This window comes from Falco cherrug, chromosome Z (genome assembly GCF_023634085.1).
Source record: "Falco cherrug isolate bFalChe1 chromosome Z, bFalChe1.pri, whole genome shotgun sequence".
Taxonomy (NCBI): Eukaryota; Metazoa; Chordata; class Aves; order Falconiformes; family Falconidae; genus Falco; species Falco cherrug.
In genome coordinates, this window is record NC_073720.1 from 11,521,938 (window position 1) to 11,534,366 (window position 12,429).

At 47.7% G+C, this 12,429-nt stretch overlaps 1 protein-coding gene across 8 annotated transcripts in view; it reads left to right on the top strand.

The window, feature by feature from the left end:
- RUSC2 (RUN and SH3 domain containing 2) overlaps nucleotides 1–12,429 on the top strand; it is a 62,914-nt gene that overhangs the window by 15,319 nt on the left and 35,166 nt on the right. For 7 of the 8 annotated variants that reach the window (XM_055698759.1, XM_055698764.1, XM_055698766.1 and 4 more), the window contains one exon: nucleotides 10,606–10,706. The exons of the other annotated variant lie outside the window; for it this stretch is intronic. The gene's annotated coding sequence lies outside the window, so the exon portion shown is untranslated. The remainder of the gene's footprint in view (nucleotides 1–10,605; nucleotides 10,707–12,429) is intronic. 8 annotated transcript variants of the gene reach the window in all.

Genomic DNA, 12,429 nt, shown 5'->3' on the forward strand with positions numbered 1-12,429 from the left:
AACTTAGTGAAGGATCATCTTCAACAATACCAAATTTGTGAGAAAAAGTCACTTCACTGCAGTGGATGAAAGGTGGATGAATCCACTGGCTAAAAGCTGGTGCTAAGCATATTCCATTTAGGAAAAAAACCCACCTGGTGTATGTTTTCAACAGCTGGGTGCATTAGCTACTAGATCAGCTGGCATGGGATGCATTTCCACTCTCAGACTGTACTTGTACATTTTATGTGTCTTTCCAGGAGCATGTTTCTGTTTCTCCAGCTATTCTACCTCACAGAATAAGCTGCTCTAGGCTTTTAATCCTGCATTAGAGGCTTCCTGCTCCTCTGAGTCAAACAGAAATCACATGAGAATAAGACTTCCAGAAGCCATAATTACATCTCCCTGACCCAGGCATAGTGGACTTCAGCTATGCCACTCCTTGTTTCTTTGTTTCATCCCTCCAGAAGCTCCCAGTGATTGGAACGTTATCTGCTGCATCCTGCATCTTAGCAGTCCATTCCCTTCCCTCTATCACTGCCTCCTGATGCCATGGCACATGGGGTTGACCAAGACCGTAAGATGGGCATTTCTTCAGTGGCAGAGGCATAAAACCAAATAGTTTCCACTTTCTGACAGTAAAAGCCTGTTAAAATTACAGGAATGCACACCTCTAAGTAAGTAAAGAGCTGCTGAGGCAGACAAGACCACGCAAAAATATTAAGCAAACCAGTCTTATCTCCTGACTGCTCTGCTTTTTTGGTAGAATAATGAACAGCTAGTTTTATCTGTTATACCTGATGTCTAACCTAAACTCCCCTGGCTGCCCCTCAGGGAGCCTGTTCCTGTTGCTGAGGATTTGGAGAACAGCTTACTCACTTGCTCTTGGCAGCAGCCTTTTATACATTTAAGAAGAGCTTTCATGTGCCCCCTAGTTTTCTGCAAGCGACTAACCTTTTTGCTTTGCAATTTACTCTGTTTTGCTCTCTTTGAACTCTCATCAGCTTGTACATGTAGGACATGTCCATGAGGTGTGTTGGGCAGAGAGGAGGGATTAGGATTACTCCACGTCTTGCGTACGACATGCCTATTCATACAGCCCTACATACTGTTTGTCAGCTTCAAAGCAAAATGCCACTATTACCCAAGTTCAGCCTGTGATCTATGGTAACCACAGATCCCTTCAGAATGAGCAGGTCATGCATGATGATTATGGGTGGGGATGTGCAATCTGTGGTGTGTGAGCTGTCACGGTAATGGTTATAATTTTTGCCAATTTGCTGTTTATGAATAGACCTTATCCCTTCAGCTAACAGTATCAGTACTGTAGACAACACAGATGAAGAGTAAAAAATAACCACTCCATCTGACAGCCAGCAGGTTAAATGCACAAGTGGTGGACAGGGTCTCCAGGAGTTAGTTACAAGTCTGCATTACAAAGGGTTTTTAGCAGAAGTTTTCAGTGGTCCTGTTTCCTCTCCCTTTTGCAGCTTTCCTTGGTGCCTGCTGGGATGTGGGTGCTCAGGAGCACAGACAGTCTCTTGGGTGGCACTGAAGTCCTGTGCCTGCCAATACTGTGTTGTGGCATTCCTGCTAGCAGGTGGTTTTTGAGTGTACCTTCAATAGCCTCTTTTAATGACAGAGCGCTGTGCAGAAGCACAAGCTGTCTAGACATTGCTTTATTGGCCGTTGAAACAGACAGCTGGGGCAAGTAACACTGGCAGAGCAGCACTGCATGTCTGGTTTGAGTGGTAAATGGAGAAACTTTAAGAAAAAAAATCAGTGTAAACAACCACAATTAATAGCACGTTTCTAATAAATCAGCGGGTGGTTATGTGTTTGCTGGGCTTTGTTGCAAAGGTGGGAGAGCTTGAGAACAGGGAGGTCTGTTGGGAACTCACTCTGTGGTGAGTTGGGAGATCTCACCGCTTGACTTCTGCGGTGGCCCTGAGCAGTGATGGCAGGGCAGTGCTGTGGCATGCGCAGAGAGGCGAGTGTGGGCTTTCTGTGCGAAACCTGCAGCACTTTTCCTTGTTGCCTTGGAAAACTGCAGTATTTATGACTCTGTCCTGGTTTTGGCTGGCATGGAGTTAACTTTCTTCTTGGTAGCTCGTACAGCGCTGTGTTTTGGCTATGATGTGAGAACAATGTTGATAGCACACTGATGCTTTTAGTTGTGGTGTGGGGCCACCACAAAAAGGACTGTTGTGGTTTAACCCCAGCTGGCAACCAAGCATCACACAACCGCTTGCTTGCTCCCCACACCCAGAGGGGTGGGGAGGAGAGTCGGAAAGGAATGTAAAACTCAAGGGCTGAGATAAGAACAATTTAATAATTTAAGCTGAATAAAAATGTAAGTACAACAACAATAACAATAATAACAATAACAAGTGATAATGGAAGGGTGGGGGAAAGGATAAAATCCAGAGGAAAAGGGAGAAAGGAGAACAAGTGATGCACAGTACAGCTGCTCAGCACCCGCTGACTGATGCCTGGCCAGTGCCCGAGCAACGATCCCCAGGCCCCAGCCAACCCCCCAGGTTTATATACCCAGCATGATGCCCCATGGTATGGAACACCCCTTTGGCTGGTTCAGCTCAGCTGTCCTCGCTGTGTCCCCTCCCAGAAACGGAAAACTCCTTGACTTCGTATAAGTGTTATCCAGCAACAACTAAAAACATCAGTGTGTTACCAGCATTCTCACATCAGAGCCAAGACACAGCGCTGTATGAGCTACTGAGAAGAATGTTAACTCCACCCCAGCCAAAACCAGGACACTCAGTATTGAACCAGGAGGGCATGAGGCTTTTTCCATTCTTGTATGTGGCCTCTTGTGTGTCCAACAGTGATGTTTTTCTTCTCCTCTGCTTGCCCCTTTCCTGCTGCATCCCTTCCATTGCAGTCTCCGTGAGCTGAGGCTCGTATGCAGTGCAGTCACCCTCACTTCGAGTCAGCCAGGCAATGCCCCTGCAGTGGGAAGGGAATGTCACTTCAGTGTACATCACGGGAACTATAAGCAGTCACCTTCCTTGAACAGTGCATGCTGTGTACACAGCAATCTGTGGTTGTACTTAGTATGTAGATAGTGAACCATTTCTGGGCTGCAGATTCAGCTCAGCCCTCCGGCTTTTCAGCTGCTTAGCTGGAAATACGTAATTTTTATTTGAGGTCAGAACACAAACTGGTGAATACAGCAGAACTGCGGTTGCTAAATTCACCAGCTCCAGTATAGTAGGTAATGTGGCAACTTAAGGCTTTTGCTGTGGCTGCAGGGAAGTATTAAGTTATGGTGAAATTAATGGTTTAGGTAAATTGTGCTGTAGAGGCAGCATTGATCCCATTTTAAAAACTGATTTTAATAGGAGTGAAGCCAATAACACCTTAATATCCACTGCTACCACGGGTTGCTCAGAGCAAATACTGCCAGATTAGAAGGCGTATCTTTTCTGTAATGATACCCTTTCAGTTCCTTTTGCCAAGGCTTTGATTGGTGGAAGAGTTTATATTCCCACTCAGTATATCATCAATATTTGAGTGAATGCTTGAAAAAGGAGGTTTGCTCTGAGAGCTGAGCTCCTGTTTCACTCTGAAGTCTCAGGCTGGATGAGTTATATCCAGGCTTTGCTTTAATTCACAGTCTGCTGTACAGATTTATGAGCGTAGTTTATCAGATTGAAGCTGAGGCTTCAGGCATGATTCAGGAGCTGCTCTGTTGTTTTTGTCCTGATTTCTCTCAGCCTAAAAGTTCTTTCTGCTCTTGCTTGGGCAGTACTGAGTATTATAGCTAGAAGATGGGCACTGGGATTGTAGGATCTGTTCTCCTTTTCCCACAACCTTCCAAGTGATTCACATCTCCTTATTGCCCCAGTCTCCAGTGTATAAAATTTTGATAGCAGCACTTTCCTAGGAAAAGATTATGAATATAGTGGAATCCTGGGCTAGAAGGGACCTGGAGAGAGACAGCTGTTGTGGGCTTGGTTTGGTTTTCCCGTAGATGTCTCAGTATTGGAGAAGTACGTGGAACTCAGCCCAGCCCTGTGGGAAGCCTTGCCAGCACTAGCCCTATCTGGTAGTTTTGACTTCTTATGGAGCTTTTGAAAGCCTCTGTTCCTGGGCAGTGAGGCATCAGCTGCTAGCAGTAGGAAGCATTTGACCTGAGTACAGGGAGATAGAAATCGAGAGAGTGACTGGGATGAAGGAACCACCTTGCCCAGTATGACTTTTCCAAAAATAGTTTGCAGGTGGTCAGCGAGGGAGGAGGGTGAGCAGGGCAAGCAGGTCTCATATCCCAAGATTTTTTCCAGGGGATTTTGCTACATCTATTATATTTTATCTGTTTAGTAAGCTGAAATGGTTCTCTCAAGTCCTTGTCTTGCCTCCCCTTGAACCCATGTGGACTTCTATCCATAATACCCTTTGAGATCTAAGGAGCAGTAAACAGACTAGAGGAAGATAACAGGAATGTTGAAAGAAGAACTGCTTGTCTGAAAAGAAGTTGTTAGTGGAGAGAAGTCTAGAAATGGAAGTTATTTAATACTTCAAGTAACACTCGGAGCCTTAAAATTTTACTAGTGGTATTTCCTAAAGACACAAAGCTAGGAAGCATCCTCACAGGGAGTTCAGGGTTATTCAGCAAGAAGAACTTGCATGTCCTTCAGGAATCATACAAATGGGAATTGGATCGTTCAAAATTGTATGATTGTGTGCATGAGAAATGAGCAAAAAGTTCAGCTCCAGCTGGGACCTCACTGGGGAAAGTGAGAGGGGGGAAAACCCAGGGTTTGTCAGTGACGTCCAGGACAACTGTGAGCATCTAGTATGCTGCAGCCATGAAAAAGATAAATGTCATCCAACGTGACACATTGGACAAAATACTTGAGGCAGAAATGGGGAATTTTTAGCATATTAAGTCATGGTGAGACATTGCTTGGAAGACCGCATACATTTCCAGTCGCTCTCTGAAGGCTGTGTGCAAACTGGGTCAGGTGCAGAGAAGGGATATGGGTATGATCAAAGAAATGGAAAGCCTACCTAATGTGAAGTGATTAAAGAACTCAGATGATATAACTTTAAACACAGACTGAATAAATGCTGACGTTAAAGCTCATTTTTGGAATATGAGTGAATAGGGGTGAGCTGTGCATGGGTAAAGATAAACTGGAAATTCAGAGAATGTTCTTAAAACATCAAAGAAATTAATTTGGGGAACTAATTCTTTTAGAAAGCCGTTAGCAAGCAACAAGAAATTTCAAATTTGGGGGAAAAAAACAACTTTCTCTTTTCAAGCTACTGTCTTACTTGGAGGTGTGACTCCTGCCTTGTGTCACTAGCCCTGAGGAAATCAGTATTGATGTTATGGGCAGTGGGCAGCACTTGCTGGCGCAGGATCATGGGGGGGTGTGTGTGTGTGTGTGCTTCTGAATCCTGCTGTTGTGAATGTGTCTGCAACCGGCATAACTCCCCAGTCTCCAGTGCCTGGCATCCGATCCTTTCGGAAGGCAGGCTCAGTAGGGATCCGTTGTTGCTGACCCCCTGGGGAAATGCAAGGACTGAGGGCAGGCATTGCCACTATGCTAATGTGTGCTTTTTATCAATCTGCTTGGATTTTTGACCCCTCGTTCAAAAGCTCCTGTATTTCTTCCCACCAAATAGAAAAGTTGTCAAGCGCATGTTGGTAATGATCAGCCTGTATTGATCTCTATGTGTTTGAGAGAGAAATGTTGTTTGACCTTGAAGGGCAGGGCTTGCAGGGATGGGAAATTATTTTTGTTTTCCTTTCGGAGGATTTTATGAAGTTTTCAGCATCTCCTGCTTTCCAGTTGGCCTCTGTGTTCTGTTCCCCCTTGCTCCAGCTGAGCAGGACCATGCTTTTACTTCAGCTCTGACCAACATCCCTCTCTCTGGCATTGCTGAAATGGCCTCAGTAGTGATGGATGGGGTTGCCATGTCTTGGGGATTCAGATTTGTGCCACAAGCAATGAGTGAGCAAGGTGGGAAGGCACTGAGCTGCTCCTGCTTTGTTCATGAGTGGTCGGTCCAGCATGTGGGAAAAAGTGAAGATGTCCCTCCCTCCTGTGGGCATGCTGCAGATGGGGTCACGATGAGCGAGAGGCTCATGCTGTTGCATCTGCAGATAGCAAGGCACAGGTTGCCCACTGTGGCAATGAGCTTGCTGTTGCTTGTACCACTTTCTGTTTCCTTGAGAGGTGCAGACACAGTGAAAGTAATGAGGGTTAGGTCAAAACACTCATCCTTTAGGAGGAGGTGGCAGGCAGCTCCCTGTGCTGGGTCATAGCTGTGAGCTGCAGTGTAGAGGCACCAGCCCCGGGGTGGTCTGGATGTTGTGAGGGTGGTCGCACTGTGCACCGCACCTGATGGTGAGGGGTGGTTGAAGACCTGTTCCTGCCCAGTGCTGGAAGTGTGAGCTGCAGCCCAGGCTGCTGGTTGGGATCTGGGGCTGAGCTGTTTCCAGTTCACTGGTCACTGGAGCATGCAGCAGATGGGTGGGAGGCTTGGCCTGCTGGTGGGTGCCCTTGCTGTACAACTGCAGTAGAAGTGGAAAGGTTTCTTCCTTCTTGTAGGTGGGGGCATGCTAACCTGAGCAGCCAATTCCTACCTGGAATATGAAGGAAGGAGCCTGAGACCAAGACAGAAGTGTATTGTGCTTTTTTTCTGCCTAAATGATCTATTTGTGTCCTGGTTGTTGTCAGCAAGCGCCTTGGGCACACACATGGCTGGTGTCCAGTGTGAGTGCAGCACGTGGGGCTCCTCCACAGCAGTGAGCTCTGCTTCAGCCTGGCACTGGGAACAGGGTGTGCCTCCTTAGTGGAGCTCATGGGTGGGTGAACATGTGCACTGACTTCTCACACCCTTGGAGCAAGGAGGGAGGTGAGATGTCAGAAGCCCCACCTGACATGCAGGATGCCTGTGAGGAATTAGACTTGACATTGCATGATAAGCAATTTTCTCCTGCACAGTGTGTGGGAAGCACCTATACCTACCTCTCCAGACCAAGCAGAACAGGAACACCTGTTACTGTAGGAGCAGATGTGTTCTGGCACCTCCATCTCCCTCACCTTGCTTCTCTAGGGAGTGCAGTCAGCAGCCTGCAGTATCCTCCTCCCCTCCTTGCCTGAGACTGTGGCATCAGCCGTGCGACTCATCTCTGTGATCAAAGAGAAGTCATCTCCTAGAAGACAGTCCCCAGGAAACAGCTTTCTTCTTCCTCATTAGTGCCTGTAATCTCTTAGTACCTACAAAGCTTTAGGGCAGCCCATCAGTTTTTACTGCTGTTGCTGAGTGTGGTGGAGCCCGGTAGGGAGATGCAGCAAAGGGGTGCTTGCTGCAGAGGTGCAAGTGGGGTGGTGGGAAGGTGCTGAACATGTTTTGGGGAGGAGGATACAAATGTTGATGTTGGGAAGAGATATGTAAATAGGTGGGTTTCTCAGGGAGCCCCTTATCTGCTGCATTGCTCTATCTGATTTTTAACAAAACAGCCCCCTGACTCCATCTGCTCTGGTGTGCATGTCGGTCACCCAAGGCAGACATTGCTGTCAGTGAATTGGTTAATGCCAGTGTCCTGTGGCAGGGACAAGGATGCAGGCAAGCACTCAGCCTGCCAGCATTTATACCTCCTGGCGTCAGCATTGGCAATGCTTGTGGAGGACTGGGGAGGGCATGGAAATAGTTTCCATTCTCCTCTCTGCTGTGGGAATGAGTCTCCTGGGTAACAAACGCTCCTTGTTCTGCACAGAGCTCTGCAGCTGAGACTGTCTCCTTCCTCGCTGCTGCTCCCTGACTGTCCCAGCTGAAGGGGCCAGAGATGGCTGCTTGAGCCTGCCTTAATTAACACTGATAATACAATGGGACTGGCTGTGCGGGGGTCCGGGGGCTGCACGCTAATGGGAGTACAGTAAATAGTCTCATTTACTGCAGCTTGGGTGGAGCAGAAACCACCAGGGCTAGCATTCTGCTTGCTGTAATGGCCAGGCGTGGAGGTAGGTCTCTCGCTTCTGCATCCTCCCTGGAGCTCATCCCTGCTGCTTGAACGGGACCAGGTGGTGGTGCAGGTCTCCAGCATCCAAGGAAAGGCAAGTGGTGGGCTGGGGAGCGTGAAGTACCACAGGTGGGGCAGGTGCATCAGCCTCTCGGGAAGGACCTGCGGACCCTGAGCTTTGGGACGGGCTGGCGGATCATTCCCAGTGTTTGGAGGTGAGCAGCAGAGCCGTCTGCAGTGCTGGCTCCAGTGTGAAGGGGCTGCACAGCCCACAGCCAGCGTGAGGTGTGTTCTGGTTGGAAGGATCTGTCTGCACTGGGGGGAGCCCTTGGTGGGAGCCACCCACCAGCCACTGGATTACAATCAGAAATGCAGTTTGAATGTTACCTGAAGAGGTGTTTTAAAGATTTTGGGTGGTCTGGGGTCCAAGACAATTGGCAGCCGCTTCCAGTGATGACTCAACATTTTGCTGTCATAGCTTTCTCTGTTGGCCTCTGTAGAGGCAAAAGCTTCTGCGAAGTGTTATGTTGTCTGGGCTTGTTTTGTTTGATTGCTGCTTTGGGTGCATCATGGTGTAGGGCAAAAAGTACTCGAGTGTGTGACAGTTCTTAATTTCTTTGAGCCGTGTGTCTGTGTGACATTTTTACCTCTTCTCTGACTTACCTGCTCTCCATGGAGCCTTGGGTTAGGAGATGGGGTTTGGTGTGGGCTCATAGGGGTTGCTTTTTCTGACGTGGCCACTCCGTTTTCTGAGCTCTGCTTAGCTCAGTTCAGGGCGGTGGCGAAGTGCAGTAATGTGGGTGGTCCTGTTGTCTAAACTCCTAAATTACCAAACTGATCTAGTGTTTAACTATATGTTAAACAAACCTGTGCACAGTTTTGAGTCAAGCTGACTCTTATAAAGTTGTTAAAAAGTGACGAATGAAAGGACTTCTAATCAAGGGAGTCAGTTTTGGGAAGGATGGAAAACAAAGAACAAATGGTGAAAAGAACACCATTACCTAAGTTATGCAAAAAGAAGCCTTCAAGTGAGGAAAGTTCTGGCAAGAGGAGACAAGCTGGTAAGGTGTTACAATCCACTGACATCAACAGAAAATTAGTTGAAAGTAGTGCAAAAGCGATTGCGGCAGTGGGAGATGGCAACCTCTGACTCCAATAGCACCCCCCCCAAAAGAGGGGAAACCCCCTCTTGAGGTCCATACATAGTTAGTAAAGAGCTTCAGCAGTGCTATCAGAGGATGCACACTAATTTGCATTAGAAGTGAGAAACTTGTAACTAATCCTGTGCTTGAATGACAATGCATATGTAACATACTATGAATATACAACTACTCTGTTGTATATAATGTGTACCCTGGAGCAGCTTGGTGTGCATGGTAGGAGGAAAAATCCCCCATGCCCCCAGTGCTGCAATAAACCAATGTTGGCTTTCTAAACTACCATTTGGTTTGGAGAGCTTTCTTGGTTACAATTTTGGTAACAGTCCCTCCAGAACAGTTGTCTCAGGGCAGCTGCTCCAGTGCTAGAAACATCTCCCCTGGCAGAGCCAGGAGCACAGCTGAGTTTCTGGGCTGTGTGGTTGTGCCCAGACTGTGGCAGAAAAACAGAATCAGCCACACACTGTCAGGAGCAGCACTGGCTTGCCTGTGGAGCAGGTTGCAATTGCCTCTGGTGAAAGGGGGGTGATGGAAAAATCCTTTCACATGGCCCTGGGATAGCAAAGAACCTGATCTTTTGCGGGTTTCAGAAGGAAGATCTCTTGTGAATTGCTTGGTGGACATGCTGGGATTCAGCCCAGGTTACAGGCAGTGTTTTTATCACAAGCTGTAGTTAATAGTTGCTGGGACCTTGATTTGAGTCTCCCTGTGACAGCAGGGACTGCAGACAGCCTGCCTCTGCCAGGTGTGTTTGGTACCAGGGGAGGTGCTGGTGGTTGCATCTTACCCCAGGGGGACTGCCTTTCAGGGATACAGCACAGATAATGTTGATGAAGCTCTCAAGCAAAAGACGCTACAGAAATGTAAAAGAAGCTTCAAGAAGCTTCTTGTAGTTTTCCAGATCTCTCAGTTAGGAGTCCTCCCATCCTCCTCCTCTGCCTGTGCATTTCTTTGCAGATGAGCATCTTAGCTCCAAGGGTTCTAGCAGCCATTATCAACGGTAGGGACACAGCACTGCAGTTCCTTTTGCTTTCCTTTGCAAAGCCAGGAGAAGAGATCAGACAGCTTGCAACTACACAGCATCTGAAACCCAAGCTCATCACAGAATAAAATGCTGCAGTTCTATTTCATGGCACGGGCTTTAGTCTTTTCATTTCTCCTCATGCTACCTTCCTGATTTCCCTGTTACTATAAGAATCAATCCTCCATCTTCCAGCCTGACTTATCTCCCCTCCTCTCCTTCTCCGCTCCCTCCCATCCCCTGCCTCATCTGAGGTTCCGCAGGGACCGATTGCAAGCCGGAGCGGTGGTGCTGTGGGCATGCTTGCTCCTTCACACGCAGCAACGTCACAGCAGCAGCAGCAGGAGCATTGGAGATGTGATTGCGCAGACCCTCTGCATTGCCAGGGATGCAGCTGTGAAAAAAAAAAAAAAAAAAAAAATGGAAAAAAATTGATTCTCTGTTTCTCACAGCATCCTGGTGAGAGAGCACGGAGCCCGCTGGAATCCAAGAGCTCAGCAGTGCTGGAGCAGGGCGTGTTCAGTGAGACAGGGAACGGAGCATCTGTGGAAAGGTGAGATGGAGAAATGGTCGGGGTGGGCGTTAGTCATACTGATGCTTTTCAGGCTGTTCATTGTCCTGCAAACTGGCTGGTTTGTTTTTGTAGACTTTGCCGGCTACCCAGTGAAGCTTAGGGATTTTAGGATTGCTTTGTCTCTTCAGGGGCTGCATTGCTTTGGAGCTGCTGTGATTATAATGGCTGTATATAAGCGAGGAGGCTGGTGTTGTTGCGCAGAATGTGTATTTGTCCATTGTAGCTATGAAATAGCGGTTGTCATGTCCGGGGCTGGTTGTGCAGAGGCGAGCCGTGCTTCGCCCCGACAATGCCGTCGCACAGCTCTCCATTGTGCCTGCCATGACAGCCAAGCCCACACGGATTGTTTTGGTCCCTCCAGCTACCATGCTGTCTGTGCATCCCTGGTGGTGATGCTGCTGTGCAGCTCAAAAGCTGTTTTGACAGACAGCGCTTCCATGAAAAGCCAGAAACAAAGGATGTAGACAGAGGAAAGGCTGCTGTCAGTGTGGCTTTTGACATTTTTTGCTACCCCCACCCGCACCCCCACTCCCCTACTGGTGAATCAATTGTTCAAAAGGCATTAGGATAAAATATCGTGGCAGGTAAAATCCTGTTCTTCTGCTAAGAGATACATGGGCTCTGTGCAGGCTGGAGTCCTTTGTGTTGCTCAGGGCGTGTCTGTGCTTGCTGTGTAAATGGATGCTTTCTCCCTGCCGCTTTTCACATATTGGATGAGAAAGGTTATCTAGGAATGGAGGAATTACTGGTTTTAATTACTGAAATGAGGGGTTCAGGCTGGGTGCCAGTTACTAGAGCTTAATTACATGGTTTTGTTATAACCAAATCCCCTTTTTCCCTGTCCACCTTCTTTCTTCCCACCCTCACCCTCTGCACAAATCCTTCCATCAAATTGCATCTGCAAACACGAAGGGAGAAGGGTTTGAACAAAGAGAAGGATATATGTGGGGTAGGGATATGAATGCCGGAGAGGTGATATTCAGGGTAGCAGTCAGCAACAAGACAAAGGTGTGAAAGAATGAGATTTTGAACTGACATGGCTACAGGGGAATATACACGTGGGAGTGTGGTAACAAAGGGATAAGCAAATAGCAGACGCAGTCTTTTGGGGTTATGGAAGATGCTGAGCATGTGGGGTTGTAATTGCAGGTGTTTGGGGGGATTGTGGTGTTAACGGGATCTACATTAGCACTGGGTGTTGTGGAACAGACCATACAGGGTCTGGATTGATGGGTATTGTAAAGGTGTATGGAGCATGGAGGAAGCAGAGATCTGCTTTTTTATCTCCATATACCTACAGCTTTGTATGCCAGTGTTGCTAAGCAGCAAGCTTGGCAAGTTTATGTTTTCACAAAAACTTTCTGCAGTTTGCCAGTAACCCAAGAGTAATTCAGATAAGCCACCTTTAGGCCTATTAGGAGCAACAGGATGGTAGGAAAAACATAGATAAAATGGTAAATGTTTGTCAGAGCTGTAGAGGAACCATGGAACAAAAGAGGCAGGTGTGAGGGGCATTGCAGAGCTAGAGGAACAGGGAGTTTTGGGTCAGAGACCACAGAGGAGGAAACTGAGAGCTGTCATTGTCACAGAATGTAAATGTGTCATTTGTACCACCATTCTCCATCCTCTCACTGTGTTCCCTGGGATGGCCAGTGCAGCGTGCAGCCCCAGGGGGTTTGTAGAGGTGGGAGCGATCATCAGC